At 45.3% G+C, this 17,010-nt stretch overlaps 1 protein-coding gene across 1 annotated transcript in view; it reads right to left on the bottom strand.

Moving 5' to 3' along the window:
- Positions 1-17,010, bottom strand: part of STK3 (serine/threonine kinase 3) — a 234,541-nt gene that overhangs the window by 79,138 nt on the left and 138,393 nt on the right. The window lies entirely within an intron of this gene.

The following is a 17,010-nucleotide window of genomic DNA, read 5'->3' as shown; positions in this document are numbered from 1 at the left end:
GGAAATACCAATTAAGGGCTTATTAACGCCTCTGTAATATGGCTCTATTCAAGCATTGCCAAAAATAGGACTCTTTGGAGGAACGCTCCCGCCCGCCCCCCCCCACCCACCATTGTAACCTGCCTAAAAAAGCTAGAGCACGGTCTCTGCCAGTCAGGGTTAATCCCCAGTATTCTCATGAGAATTACAGATCTTACAGGTTTGGCTAATGTAAATGACTGCCCTCAAAAAACCTTACAAACCCAAATTCAACATTTCCTTCCAAAGTTAACTCCAGTCTCTGGAGGAAGACAGACATGTGAAGACATGTCAAAGAAAAGCAAAGACAGTGCTGCGGAGAAAGCTGCCAGCTTAGGCAGCGACAGAAATGTACTATTTGGGAGATATCATTGACTTTGGGCTTGGTGCTTAAAGGGGTTTTCCGGGATTTTAATATTGATGACCAATCCTCAGGATAGGTCATCAATATCAGACAGGTGGGGGTCCAACGCCCGGCACCCCTGCCGATCAGCTGGTTAAAGAGAAGCTTCTGTGCGAGCGCAGCCTTCCCTCTATTTTTTACCTGCTTGCCGTCAACATCGCAGCGGTGAGCAGGTGCAATTACAAGAAGTCGTCACCATTCACTTCTATGGGATGGCTCGTTCCTATTCAAGTGTATAATACAGAACCGCCCCATAGAAGTAAATGGGATAGCCTCTTGTAATTACACCGGCTCACCGCTGTGATGTCGACGGCGAGCAGGTAAACAATGAAGGGAAGGCTGCACTGGCATGGAGTGCTGCCTTCTCTTCAACCAGCTGATCGGAGGGATTTCCGGGTGTCGGACCCTGATATTGATGACCTGTCGAAGGGATCGCTGACCTCCGGCACTCCAGCTGCGGTGAAACTACGACTCCCAGCATGCTCCATTCATTTCTATGGAGTTCTGAGAACAGCCAAGCAAGTGTGCATCTTGGGAGTCGTAGTTCTACCACAGATGGAGTACTGGAGTTTAGCCATCACAGACCTATCCTGAGGATAGGTCATCAATATTACAAACTCAGGAAGAACAAAAAAAAATTAATATGGACTGTACATATTACACCGCTATATAACATAGGTAAATACTTGTAAGGAGTCCACAGCAGATAGCACACATGAGAATAAATACTCGCCATACTGTATAATAAACAGAAAAAGCTTAAATGAGAAGCCAGAAGGATCCCCTAATCAGTGATTACAGATACCATTTCCTATACCGTCATCAAAAACATAGACGCTCCAGGGTATGGCAGGGCAATATGGCCTAAAATGAAAATCTAAACTTTTTCCAACTTAAAGGAGTATTCCGGTTATATGAAGTTATGCCTCTAACCACAGGATAGAGGGTAACTATTAGATCGGTGGGGGTCCTAACGCTGGAACCGCCACCGATCACAAGAACTGAACCGAGCCGGTCGGGTATGCATGCAACTGTGCTATAAATTCTTATGGGAGTTCTGGAAATAGTCGAGGCTGAATTAAGACGAAGAGGAACGGTCACCTCTCTGGACATGTCTGTTTTAATATCTACTTGTGTTCCCCATGTAATAACAGTTCTGAAGCATCTATTCTTATGGCTCTACATTGTACCATTCATCTGTTATTTCTACTAGAAGTTCTATTTCTACTGCAAGCAGCTTGTAGTAAAGTTACAGATGGGTGTTACCAGTTGGGGGGGGGGGGATGTCCCTGCACAGTCCAACACCAGCAGCACTGACTGGACAGAGTCAGACACCACTTCTTCACACTTGTGTCTTCCCCTATTAAAGTCTACACCAGTTATGGGGAGATGCGAGCACTGCACAGATGTGAAGATCCAAGAGAGAGGTCCAATGTATCCTGTGGCTATGCCGTCAATGATTAAGGTGGGGTTATTCTTTAACATATATTGTGTGCCTATTAACCTGTGTCCACTCTTGGGTTAGTGAACCTTACAGAAGCCGAGGGGAGCTAAGCGGAAGGGAAAGGGACCATATCGGCCTAACACATTTACTATAAACCAGAAAACTGGTGAAAAATATAACTGAAGTCTACTCCAGCATCTAGCTGCATGGGCCTCTTGGTCAGACCTTCCTCCAGCAGGTATTTTACCATGACTGCCATGTGAAACGCTCCACATATAACTCAGAGACGTCTCTGCAGCTTCAGAGATACATTATTACCTTCCCTGCCTTCCTAAATGCTGTACACGCAGCCCCAGATTTACTAATCCTATACATGGCATAAAGTTTCACCGGATATATCACAGGGGCTCAGGCTGGAAGCTAAATGTGTTGCAGGATAGACACTGTTGACTAACTCTATACCAACTATTAGTTGGCTTACATTTAGAGAGAAATTTATGCTAAAACGGTCACAAAATTGTGCATATTAGACCACATCCCCTTCCTCATTAAGCACCGCCCTTCCTGCTAAACTACATCCCCCTTTTCAAACAACCTATAAAAACCTTAGCTGCGCCAATTTGTTCCCGTTTTAGACAGTGTCAAGATGCAGACACATTAGTAAAACTGGGCCAGTGTATACGCAGTAAGCATCACGTATACAGCCCAGTTGAATCTGGACGCAATGCGTTTTTTATTGAAGCCCCATTCACTTCTACGGGGCCAGGGCTGCGTGAAAAACTCAGAATATAGAGCACGCTGTGATTCTCAAGCTAACGCAGAACTGATGCGTCATGTGCACAGACCCATAGAAATGAATGTGTCAGGATTCAGTGCGGGTGCTATGCGGTCACTTCACACATCACACCCGCATGGAAAACTCGCTCGTGTAAAAGGGACCTATATTCTGTGTTTTTCCCGCAGCCCTGGCCCTATAGAAGTGAATGGGGCTTCAGGGAAAAGCTCATTGCATCCGAATGTGGTCCGAGTGCAGTCCATTTTTCACTGATGGTTGATAAAATTTAATTTTTTTGTAAACCTTCAGGGTTTTTTTATGCACGTGAAAAACGCATCAAAACAGATTGCACTGCAATCACAGACAAAACAGACGGAACTTGCTTGCAAAATGGTGCGAGTTTCACTGAACGCTTCCTGGGACAATCCATATCGTTCGTGTGAAAAAGGCCTTACTTGCTTTTCTTTAGATTTTCCCGATATAAAAAAATTAAGACATTAAAAATGTATACAAACATTATCTGAATACTAAAAGAGAAACCATTATAGCTTTTACACTTATGTGGGAAAAATGAACTGGTCTTGGCCTTGTCAAAAGGAAAAAATGGTCTGGTCTTGGCTTTGTCGAAGGGGAAATTGCCTGGACTTGGCCTTACCAAATGGACAAATGGCTTGGTCTTGGCCTTACCAAAGGGGAAAATGTCCTGGTTTTGGCCTTGTCAAAAGGATAAAATGGTCTGGTCTTGGCTTTGTCAAAGGAGAAATTGCCTGGACTTGGCCTTAACAAATGGACAAATGGCCTGGTCTTGGCCTTACCAAAGGGGAAAATGTCCTGGTTTTGGCCTTGTCAAAGGATAAAATGGTCTGGTCTTGGCTTTGTCAAAGGGGAAATTGCCTGCACTTGGCCTTACCAAACGGTAAAATGGCCTGGTCTTGGCCTTACCAAAGGGGAAAATGGCCTGGTCTTGGCTGTGTCAAAAGAAAAAATGGTCTGGTCTTGGCCTTGTCAAAGGGAAAATTGCCAGGACTTGGCCTTACCAAATGGACAAATAACCTGGCCTTGACCTTACCAAAGAGGAAAATGTCCTGGTTTTGGCCTTGTCAAATGAAAAAAATGGTCTGGTCTTGGCTTTGTCAAAGGGGAAATTGCCTGGACTTGGCCTTACCAAATGGGAAAATGGCCTGGGCTTGGCCTTAAGAAAGGGGAAAATATTCTGGTTTTGGCCTTTTTAAAAGGAGAAAATGGTCTGTTCTTGGCCTTGTCAGAGGGGAAATTGCCTGGTCTTGGCCTTACAAAATAGGAAAGTGGCCTGGTCTTGGCTGTGTCAACGGGGAAAACGGCTTGGACTTGAACTGGTTAACAGCAGGCACATGTGCTCGGCACGCTTTTGCTGAATACTAAGGAATCTATGTACTCTAGACTGAGAGTAAAATGACAACGCCATCAAACCACCAAGCATAAGCGGAGAAAAGCGGCACTGATTACTTGGACTCATTTATTCTTCACTTGAGTAGAAGTGTTAATCCTATTTCCCGATGCCTCCCATGTGAGAAAACAGTTTAGGGTTGTTTTCCACGATTCAATACTTCTGAGTGATCGGTTACTGGAACACGCGTACGACTCCTTTCCAAAATCTTTTTAGCACGTAGGTGGGAGGGAATTAACACTGTATAGTAAAACAACACAGATGCGGACTAACATATTCCTGGAGCAAACAAAGAATTTAAAGCTAGATCCCCCAAGGGAACGTGACCACTATTAATATTAATACAGCACATGAATTATTTACTTCGACACAAGAGCTGGAGGAAAAGAGCAGCTAAAGCAGAATGAATTAATCAGCCTCGTGAATATAACATTATACTCGAGGTGTGATGCAAAACATAATGCAGCCCTGAGAAGGGCGCTAACGTGATGCATGCTATTAGTTCACTTTTAGCCACCAGGGTGACTGTGGATACCTCAGGTGTGTAAGTATCGGCACCCGCCTGCAGCAATAATATATACTACCGTGTATGTGCCATGTGCACAGACTCAATTAGGAATCAGCTATGATTGTCATGCTTTTGCCGGGAGGAAGTGCTGATGGGAAACGCTCAAGCAGCAGGATTCACTGTACGTGGGTGGCAAGAGGGAAGTCATGCTGAGCTTTCTACGATGGATAAATGCTGACGTACTGCAGCAGAACGAGTGTCTAGTGTTTATTCAGAGCAGATGGTCAGCCAGCGAGGATCTGTTCCGTAACAGCTATGTTATGAGCACTTATGACACTATTATGGGCGTTTAAAGACTTGATAGCGGCGTAAACTACAAACAATGCAAGATGATGGATAAAAAGGTGGCATGCCGCTAATAAACCTGTGCTGTCATATAGAGCAGCAGGTATGCCCCAACTTAAAGGAGTTGGGGCTCATGCACACGACCGTATGTATTTTGCGGTCCGCAAAAAACGGATCCGCAAAAAATACGGATGACATCCATGTGCATTCCGTATTTTGTGGAACGGAACAGCTGGCCCCTAATAGAACAGTCCAATCCTTGTCCGTAATGCGGACAATAATAGGACATGTTCTATTTTTTTGCGGAATAGAAATACGGAAACGGAATGCACACGGAGTAACTTCCGTTTTTTTTGCAGACCCATTGAAGTGAATGGTTACGCATACGGGGCGCAAAAAAAACCGGAATGGACACGGAAAGAAAATACGTTCGTGTGCATGAGCCCTTAATCGGTGATCAATACAAGATTGGCGGGGTTTGACAAGCAGGACAGTCGTTAATCAGCTCCGTGAGCGCCGTGCCCTCTTCCTAGTCCATGTGACATCACTGTATATCGGTCACATTGCCTAGTTGCAACTCTGAAGTGAATGGGGCTGAGCTGCAATACCAAGCACTGCCACTATACGATGCACGGCGCTGCGCTCAGAAAGCTGCCGGGAGGGGGCTCCCTGTAACAGCTAATCAGTGGGGGTGCCGGGACTCAAACCCCTGCCAATGTGATAATGATGACTTATCCTGAGGAGTAGATTGTAAGCCCTTGCGGGCAGGGCTGTACCAGTTTTAACTCTTCTTGTTCATGCTTATTGCAATTCTCTGTATTATGTAGGTGCACACCTTATCATATGTACAGCTCTATTATAATAATAATAATAATAATAATAATAATAATAATAATTATCCATTCCTCGATAACCTCTTTAAAGGCATTAACCAGTTGTAGATATTAATGACCTGAGCTCAGGTTAGGTCATCAATATCAGATCAGTGGGGGTCCAACAACCTACACCACCAGCTGTTCTTAGCAGCCAGATTGGTGGGGGTGTGGGGCCCCCAATGATCTGATATTTTTTACCTATCCTAAAGACAGGTCATCAATATCTAGAACCTTGACAATCCTTTTAATGTTTTCCAAGATTAGAAAAACACTGCTTCTTTCTTCCAGTAACAGCTCCACTTCTGGCAATGGGTTGTGTCTAGTGCTGCAGTTCTGCTCCAAAGCACAAACAGTAGACAGGTGTGGAGCTGTTTTTAGAAGAAATCAGTCACATTTTTTTCAATCGTGGACAACTGCTTTAAATGAGATCTATGTAGTGTAGTAAATAAGGAAACACAACCCTCCTATTATCCCCATAAACAAATGGATGGAAATTTAGAACATGAGGGACCATCATGAGTGGATGCAGAGGACAAAGTACGTAAACCTCAATGCACATATCCTATGACAAACATATTCACAAGAGTAGACAAATAATTACTCACATACACGCACACCTCCTAGATTAGAGCTTTTAAACTTCGGTCCAAAGCACCCCCAACAGGTCATATTTTCACCATTTTTTTTAAGGCCTATTTACATGGGCTGATAATCGGATGAGCGATCGGTGGCTGAATTTTTATGCGGACATTAAAGGGGTTGTGTCACTTCAGCAAATGGCATTTATCATGTAGAGAAAGTTAATACAAGGCACTTACTAATGTATTGTGATTGTCCATATTGCCTCCTTTGCCGGCTGGATTCATTTTTCCATCACATCATACACTGCTCGTTGGTTATGACCACCCTGCAATCCAGCAGCGGAGCCTCCCTGTGGTCACTGAATTTCTCTGATACTCCGTTTTTGAGGGCAAATTATAAAATCAGACATACTGATCGAACATGTCTAATCCTGTTTCTCAATGGGGTTGGTTCTGCTGATCACCACTGCCATATTATTCTATTGGAACTTCCCAACTAGAATATGGTAGTGCCCGGGCCTCACCACTGGGTGAAGCCCATGCTGAAATTTGTCTCCTGAACTCTGTATAAAATTGAAGAACAAAAACGGGAGGAACCAACCAACTGCCCAAACACACAGTTTGAGGAACACTGCCATAAACCACACACTTGCACCTGAATCATCCTCACAGGATCTCATTCCATTCTGCTGCCGATGTATTTGAATGGGTTATTTGGGTTACAGCAGTCATATACTTGTACAGAATAACAAACGCGATGCTGATCTTAAAATAATTTCCGCACTCAGGATTGCGCTTATCCACACAGGCAGTGCAGTTTCTAGGTAAAATTTCTCTCAGGACGAGTGTCAAAAAAACACCCGCACTGCCTGCCTGTGGGGGACATTATTTTTAATAAGGATCACTATGGACATTATTTAGAATGGAGGCTGCTGTGGGTGTCATTATAACTGTATAATGTCTGATAGGCCTAGTCCTGAGTTATATTACCCTGCCCTGTATAATAATGTACCCTGATACCCCTTAGTTATATTACTCCAGCGGGGTAATATAACTAAGGGGTATCAGGGATGGGTACATTATTATACAGGGCAGGGTAATATAACTCAGCTCAGGACTAGGCCTATCAGACATTATATAGTTATAATGAGTAATGACACCAGCAGCCTCCATTCTAAATAATGTCCATAGTGATCCTTATTAAACTTAATGTCCCCCACAGTGACAGTGGCCCCCATTTTCATGTCTCCCACAGTGGCCCCCCCATTGTAATTAATGCCCCCCCCCCCCCCCCATTGTAATTAATTCCCCCCATTGTAATTAATGCCCCCCCAGACCATCACTCGCCTCACAGCAGGCATCAGCACTGCTCAGGGGCTCAGGGCGGGCGGTAACAGGCAGGCAGTGCGGCGCTCACTCACTCACTGTATGTCACGCGCCTGCGCCGCCTAGTGGGAGGAGCAGGCGCGTGACGTCAGTAAGTGCCGCCCGCACTGTCTGAAGAGTAATAGGACTCGGCACTCGGGCGCAGGTCAGAGGGAGGGAGCCAGCCAGGGCGAGATGTCAGAGGGAGGGAGCCAGGGCGCACGGCCGAGAAACGACAAGAGGGCGCCCCTGCCGGTGCCCCCCGGGCGGCCGCCCGTCCCTAGAAACGGCCCTGCACACAGGGAACTGCTAGCCAATCTGTGGCAGAAATCCGAGATTCGGCAGCAGATCGTCTACCAAATCCATGGCGGACTTGGTAGGCATGTTTTGTGAACATGGTCTTCCAAGGACTTATCTAAAAAATTAAACATATTACAACAATTTTTTTTTTTTTGCTTTTTAGCAATATAGAAAACATGGAGTGTAAAACCTAATTTAGTTACTGTCTGTGGCCCCACACAGCGGCGGCTGCAGCTGTACATACTACACAGAAGGGGTATGAAGCATTCTGCGGCTCCCTGCAGCACATATGCACGCGAGGCCACACACTCTTCATTCTTTACATGTGACATACTTCTGAATAACAGAACGTCCTGGAGGTACACGATGCCAAGTGTCATAAAATCTCCCCCCTGACATACTAGCACATGTACTGGAGACGGTCCCCAGTGTCCCCTCACTCTCACGACTCATTAATCACACTAAACCAAGCGGAACTTAGAAAAATAGAAAAGTTTTGCTATAGTTTAAATGGAGGCTTTATTAATGCACTTACAATTCTACATATTATGCCTTTCCACCTCCAAGAAAGTTTGTCCTCCATGATATAGTGACCGAGTACAAAGTACACTAAAACTATTCAAACTCCAAATTAACTAAGCTTTAAGGCTCCTACACACATGAAGTTGGTCTAGGGTCTTTATAGAGTTAACAAAAAAAAACACCATAAAAAACATTTACATTTTTTATGCGTCTGTTGTTTTGTTTGTTGTTTTTCAAAACAACTTTGTTGTTTAGGCTACATGCACACGACAGTAAAAAAAAAAAAAAGCATCCGTTAAAAACGGATAAACTGTCCATTGTTAAAGGGCTTCTGTCACCCCACTAAACAGTTTTTTGTTACTTATAATCCCTATACTGCGATTTATGCATACATACTGTAATTAATCATTTCGGTTCAGTAGATTCTGTTAAAAACGTACTTTTAAAATATGCAAATTACCTGTCTACCAGCAAGTAGGGCGGCTACTTGCTGGTAGCAGCCGCATCCTCCTATCCTAAAGACGCCCCCTCCGCATGTTGATTGACAGGGCCAGCGGACGGGATCTTTCTCTGCTGGCCCTGTTTGCATTCAAAATCTGGCGCCTGCGCCGTACCGGTCTTCAGTAGTCGCAGGCGCACTGAGAGGAGGACGCTCGCTCGGCCGCTCCATCCTCAATGCGCCTGCGCCGATGACGTCACATCTACACCCGGCGCAGGCGCATTGAGGAAGGAGCGGCCGAGCGAGCGTCCTCCTCTCAGTGCGCCTGCGCCGACTGAAGACCGGTACGGCGCAGGCGCCAGATTTTGAATGCAAACAGGGCCAGCAGAGAAAGATCCCGTCCGCTGGCCCTGTCAATCAACATGCGGAGGGGGCGTCTTTAGGATAGGAGGATGCGGCTGCTACCAGCAAGTAGCCGCCCTACTTGCTGGTAGACAGGTAATTTGCATATTTTAAAAGTACGTTTTTAACAGAATCTACTGAACCGAAATGATTAATTACAGTATGTATGCATAAATCGCAGTATAGGGATTATAAGTAACAAAAAACTGTTTAGTGGGGTGACAGAAGCCCTTTAACAGACGTTTTTTTCACTGATGCCTTCCTGAGAAATGGACACATTTGATTGGATGGGGGCAGTCGGTCAGTGAAAAACGGACAAGATATAACAATGATGGCTAACCTCCGCTACTCCAGCTGCGGTGAAACTACGACTCCCAGCATGCTCCATTCATTTCTATAGAGTTCTGAGAACAGCCAAGCAAGTGTGCATCTTGGGAGTCGTACTATTTACCACGGCTGGGGTGCCAGAGGTTAGCCATCATGTTCTATTTTTTTAGGTACGTTATTCACCGGCTGTCAAAAAAAAAAACTGCCGTGTGAATAACCTCATAAACTACCATCTTAAAAAAGTCCATCACATGTCGTGTGCCTGTAGTCTTAGGTGTTTTGTCCCTATGGCTGTATTTACATGACTGCAGGGCCGAACCACACCACGTGTTTCCGGGTCCATGCGGCTGTGACGCAAAAGACAGGACACCTTGTGGATCGCGGACCCATGGAAGTCAAAATAAACACGACCGTGTGAATACACCCTTTTTGACGAGATGGTAAACTACCTGAAAATAAACGTCATTGCTTCAACATGCTACTTTTTTTTTTTTACTTTTTTTTTATGCCAGACAAAAGAAAATCACCACCAATTAGAAAAAACAAAAACACCTGTAGCAAAAATAAAATAAAAAAAAACATCATATTTCCCATAGACTTTCAGATAACACCCCCACCAGTCACCACACAGAAGGGGCGAATAGCTAACCTCTTGAGACACAGAGAGAAGGGTTCTTTACGGATTTTGAGTCTTGACAGTCAGAATACTAAGGTAGCAATGTCTGAGATTTTTTTTTTTTTTTCTGTTTGCAATGCAAACTGATTCTAGTATTTAATACCTGCTGTTTCATTCTAGGGTATATTTCACTCTCCTCTGACACGTCATGCAAGACAACCCTACGGAAAACCTGCACTGGAATAAGTCTGACGGATACTACAAAGCAGATATCCACCATAACCTGTGCTGTGCGTCTCTGAGAACAGAAGCTACCGGGAGACATGCTACCAGGATTTCTGGTGTGTGATGGAAAAAGTCACGTTGGCCAGACAGAGAGTACAACACAGTCCGTCCCCGTGTGCGGCGCGAGGAGACCTGCCCGTAATTACAGGTTGATGCTATTAACCCAGAAAGCGGTACAGAGGGACGGAACAAGTCATTCAATGTCTGTAATTACCTGCAAATTATCATCAAATTATTATCAACAAATTACCTCTAACAACTGAGGATTTGTTACTTTACACAGAAAGAAACTCAGAAATTTGGGTTTTGTGGCTTTTTTTTTTTTCTTTGTTCGAAACCTGAATGTACAGCTAATGGATCAATAATGTGCTTTTACACAGAAATATTAATTTACCATGAGAACATAGAAACTGGGATTGGAAGGTGTGAATGTAGATCTGATTCAACACCATCCAACAATCAATATTAATCGTACAAGATGCAACCACCGCAACGTGCTATTAAAGGGCAGCTGTCAGCAGTTTTGTACCTCTAAGGCTACTTTCACACCTGTGTTCAGGTGTCCGCTCGTGGGCTCCGTTTGAAGGAGCTCACGAGCGGTCCCGTACGCAGCCGTCCAGCCCTGATGCATTCTCAATGGAGGCGGATCCACTGAGAATGCATCCGCCTGCCAGCGCTCAGCCTCCGCTCCGTGAGCGGACACCTGAACGCTGCTTGCAGCGTTCGGGTGTCCGCCTGGCCGTGCGGAGGCGAGCGGATCCGTCCAGACTTATAATGGAAGTCAATGGGGACGGATCCGTTTGAAGATGACACAGTATGGCTCAATTTTCAAACGGATCCGTCCCCCATTGACTTCAAATGTAAAGTCTGAACGGATCCGTTTGCATTATCATGAAAAAAAAAAATATATATATTTTTTTTTTTTTGTTCATGGTTATGCAAACGGATCCGTTCTGAACGGATGCAAGCGTTTGCATTATAGGAGCGGATCCGTCTGTGCAGACACCAGACGGATCCGCTCCTAACGCAAGTGTGAAAGTAGCCTAACACTGGCTGACCTGTTACATGTGCACTTGGCAGCTGAAGACATCTGTGTTGGTCCCATGTTCATATGTGCCCGCATTGCTGAGAAAAATGTTGTTTTAATATATGCAAGTGAGCCTCTAGGAGCAACGGGGGCGTTACCATTACACCTAGAGGCTCTGCTCTCTCTGCAACTGCCGCGCCCTCTGCACTTTAGGAGAAGTCAGGGCCAGGTGTGATGACGTTTTCACTGCCTGGCCCTGTCAATCAAAGTGCAGAGGGAGCAGCAGTTGCAGAGAGAGCAGAGCTTCTAGGTGTAATGGCAACGCCCCTGTTGCTCCTAGAGACTCATTTGCATATAATAAAACATCATTTTTCTCAGCAATGCGGACACATATGAACATGGGACCAACACAGATGTCTTCAGCTACTGAGCACATGTAACAGGTCAGCCAGTGTCATAGGGACAAACCTGCTGACAGATGCCCTTTAGTTGCTTCTTGTAACCACACATGGATTTTCAGTATCTACAAGGAATAAAGGATTCTTTGCTTTTATAAAATTTTCCTCAAACAGCTAACCATTTTCCAAAAGGAAAACTCAAGGGGTTAAAAAAATTAAAATATATATATATTTTTTAAAACAAACAATGTCGCCTTATAAACATCTGGGAACATGAAGATGGCTATTTGAATATAAAATGCATTGCTTACAAGAATCTGCAGCTTCTCCATGCTGTGAGATTACATCCTTACCTTCCAGTTTCAGCAGCATCTGCCATGAACAGCTGACTGGTCAGGGGTGCAGGTCGTTGGTCCCCCATCGATCTGATACGGATGATTAGTGTTGAGCGAATCGAAGTAAAACAAATTAACTTTGATCTGAATTTCAGGGAAAATTTGATTAGCCATGAAGCCGAATTTCCTGGCGTTTCGTGGTAACAAATCAATTTTTCCTTGCTTGCGGAGAGGCCATCGCGGCCATCTTCACTGAAGAAAACGTACCAAATCTCACGCGTGCTGCTGTGAGACGTCATCATGCTGGCCGGGCGAGGTGAGGTCATAAATCAAGATGGCCGCGACAGTCTCGCCACGAGCAAATGGATGAGATATGAATTTATTTATTTTTTAACCCCTGATGCCATGATCTGGGTTGAACGCGGTATCTGAGGGGTGGCACAATCGCCATTCCCCGTCATTGTGTCCGCTATATACAATGGAATGCAAGTCATGACTAAATAATTCGTCACAAATTGAATTTCTCTTAGTTAACTTCGCCGAAGCAGCCGAATCCAATTTTTGCAAACTTCGCTCATGTCTATTGATGATCTACCCTAAGGACAGGTCATCAACATCTAAAAGGTGGACAACCCTCTTTAAAGTCAACGGGGCCCATTCTCAAGTACGGTTTGTTTGTTTTCACGGACCACCAGTCTTGTACAAGGAAAATTGTAGCATGCAAATCAAACAAATGGGTCTTCAAGAAAAAATGGACAGCACATGGATGATATTCCTGTGTGGTCCCATTAAAAACTTGTCTGTGTTTAAACTGGCCGGATCATGGAGAAATTTCTTATCACAGGTCTGAGACACTCACAGCCCCAATCCCAGATGTGGAGGCCACTGGGCAGGTGTGCAACACTGATGATGATATAATGCACACTCAATAACAGGGAGACTGGAGTCAGACCCCCAAATGTGACGTCATCCAGAGGAATTGCGGATGGGTATGGGACGAGGGAAATTGTGGTCGATAAATAGGCGATAGCTGGGGGTCCCAAGGCATCGATCCCCACTTATCACTAGCACATTGGTCCGAAACCATCTGTTTCGTGCCCATGGTGAGGAGGAGTTTGAATGGATCAGTGGTCAAGCATGAGTGGATCTGCTCCATTCAAAGTCTATGGGACTGACATAGAAAGTCAAGTAGAGCATTGTGTGCCCATGAGCGTCAATAAATGTTCACTAAGGGAAACCCCTTTAATCCCAGCATATCAGAGATTGTGCCATAAATCATATTCCCAATGAACTACTGAATGTGAACCTACATCTAGGAAAAAAAAAAAAGCTACTGACCCCTGTTATTTTTATTTTTTTAAAGGGGTTGTGCAGGCGGCACATATTGATGACCCATCCTTAGGATAGGTCATTGATATGTGTTTAGCAGGGGTCCGACACACAGCAACCACGCCGATCAGCTGCTTGAAGAGGAGGCTGCGCTCCATGCGATCGCTACTTTTTCATTACACTGCGTGTCAGCTCCCTTGCAGCGGCGGTGTAGTGTAATTACAAGTACTCTCTTGCCATTCAAGTGAATGGAGCGAGTATTTGTAATTACACTGCACTTCCGAGACGACCGGCAGTGTAATGAAGAGGAAGTAGCGCGCGCAAGGAGCGCAGCCTCCACTTCAAACCGCCGATCAGCGAGAGTGCTGGGTGTCGGATCCCTGCCGATTAAGTATTGATGACCGATCCGGAGGATAGGTGATCAGTGTATACCACCTGCAAAACCCCTTTAAGAAGTCATACACTGATGTCTTTGAAAGCTTGCCTCGTCACAAGGAAAAGGCAAAGCTTCCCCAGGAATAGTTAAAGCGTCTCAGATGCCCAGAAACCCCGCCAATCTAGGTGCTAAAAGGAGCTGCGGCCACCTGAACTAATACAGTGTACAGTGCTGAAAGCAGATAGCGCCGTATACTGTGCAGTGGCCATAGCAGGTTACTGCAGCTAAGGATATTGAAGTACTGGTAAACCCAAGTTTAAACTAGTCAATCAATTCTTATCCAACTAGACCAGGTAAAAAAAAATTATTATGTAATAAATATTAAAAAGCAAGCCTCTACTAATTTGCATGAAAGATTGTCACAAAGCAGACGGATAAAAAGAAAAGGAAATGCCTAAGGGCTCTTTCACACTTGCGTTCTTGTCTTCCGGCATAGAGTTCCGTCGTCGGGGCTCTATGCCGGAAGAATCCTGATCAGGATTATCCTAATGCATTCTGAATGGAGAGAAATCCGTTCAGGATGCATCAGGATGTCTTCAGTTCCGGAACGGAACGTTTTTTGGCCGGAGAAAATACCGCAGCATGCTGCGCTTTTTGCTCCGGCCAAAAATCCGGAACACTTGCCGCAAGGCCGGATCCGGAATTAATGCCCATTGAAAGGCATTGATCCGGATCCGGCCTTAAGCTAAACGTCGTTTCGGCGCATTGCCGGAGCCGACATTTAGCTTTTTCAGAGTGGTTACCATGGCTGCCGGGACGCTAAAGTCCTGACAGCCATGGTAAGTGTAGTGGGGAGCGGGGGAGCAGTGTACTTACCGTCCGTGCGGCTCCCCGGGCGCTTCAGAGTGACGTCAGGGCGCCCCAAGCGCATGGATCATGTGATCACATGGATCACGTCATCCATGCGCATGGGGCGCTCTGACGTCATTCTGGAGCGCCCGGGGAGCCGCACGGACTGTAAGTATACCGCTCCCCCGCTCCCCGCTCCTACTATGGCAGCCAGGACTTTAATAGCGTCCTGGGTGCCATAGTAACACTGAACGCATTTGGAAGACGGTTCCGTCTTCAAATGCTTTCAGTACACTTGCGTTTTTCCGGATCCGGCGTGTAATTCCGGCAAGTGGAGTACACGCCGGATCCGGACAACGCAAGTGTGAAAGAGGCCTAAGACAGCGATGGCATCTCGCTTGGTGCCGAGTAGCTGGTTTGGAAGCCTAACGCCAAACCAGTTGCTCTTTGTCGCCATCTAGTGGACAAAGGTGTTACATGTACCATCCAGGGGCTTCAAACATAATACAATGCAAGCCCCTCAAAAAAATGAAAAAAGTTTAGTTTCCATGTGAAAGGTAAAGAAAAATGTTGTATAAAGTAAAATTTCCTTTTTTATAGCTCACATTATAAGAAGCAAGCCAAAACTGAAAGCTGGTTTTCATGTTCATTTCAGGTATGACCAAGGAACACATCTGCAGTAATAGGAAAGTGGTGGATTGTTCCAAAAGTAATTACTACATCTATTTTCCAGTTATTTCCCAGGTAGACTTTTCCCCTCCGTGAGACTTTTATCTCCTGTAAGTGATCCAAGTGCTGTTACATGTTATTCCAAGAGACGCCGGGAGCGCTGATTATTACATTTATCTTCTTGGTGGATTGAGGTTTGGCACAGATGCATTTCCAAAGGAGACCAAGTAACTAAGAAGAGCTAGGAGACGGAGGTGATCAGTACACAGCTAAATAAGGTTTACACTATGTAGAGATGAACAAACCTACCCCTCCAGTGTAAAGCTGACCATTCCTGAGTATGGATGGTATCAAAGTGTGGGCACCTCTGCCACAAAGGTCTAGGGTAGAGGCCAAACAGTGCCAGATACCAGTGCAGAAGCTAGCTCTGACGAGTTGGATTGTTTCGATCACTGTCGGCCGGTATAGGAAGAACTTAAAAAGTTTTTCGGACTGGCTCCAGAGGACATCTGGCCGGGTCACAGGGCCCAATCTGAGAGACTACTTCAATGCTGAATATGCTGCTATGCAGACCAATAACCTTACTGCGTGGCCATGAACGCTAGAAATCTAAGCGGTCAGCTCCACTGACACGTCTGTTATAGTCAATGCATGTATTCCCCACAATGCATCCGTCTGTAGGACTCTGCATTGGGCCGTTACTCTGCTATTCCTCAGCATCATGCCTGTCCACAGCCTGTGTGTGGTATGGCAGCTCTGCCCCCTGACTCCAATGGAAATGAGCTGCAATACCACATACAACCCACGGATGGGGTGGTGCTGTTTTGGGAAGAAAGCAGCCATGTTTTTTTAATCCTGAACAAACCCTTTAACTAAAGGGTTACCCAGCAAACATTATTTATCAACTATCCACAGCAGGGAGTCAGATCCCTGGATCAACCGCAATCCGAGCCCTCTCTGAATGGGACTGTCCATCGGGGCTGATACAGACAGCAGTCCGACAGTACCAGACCACAGAATGCCCATTATCGCTCCATTCAGAGGGGGTGATAAATCATTTTCATTTAAAGGGCCACTGAGTTTACATAAAACTTTTGATAGGCCATAGAGACGCATCAAAGGTTTTGATCAGTGGGGGTCTGAGTACTGAGACCCCCAACGATCCCTAGAGAAGCGCTCTCTCTTCTCACTGGAGGGGAGAAAGTGACACGGACTTAACAGAAAGTCCATTGACCCGTCTCAATTCCGTCTCCTGCAACAAAGACAGAGCGCGATATGCGAGTACTTCTCTCTCCTCACACTAGGGATCTGCGGGGGTCTCGGCAGTTAGAGCGCCAACAATCAAAAACTTTGGTATGTCTCTATGGCATACAGTATCAAAAGTTTTATGAAAACT

The sequence above is a fragment of the Bufo bufo genome, chromosome 5, assembly GCF_905171765.1.
Source record: "Bufo bufo chromosome 5, aBufBuf1.1, whole genome shotgun sequence".
Classification (NCBI taxonomy): Eukaryota; Metazoa; Chordata; class Amphibia; order Anura; family Bufonidae; genus Bufo; species Bufo bufo.
The sequence above is the reverse complement of the archived record's forward strand: the minus strand, read 5'-3'. Positions and strand labels throughout refer to the sequence as shown.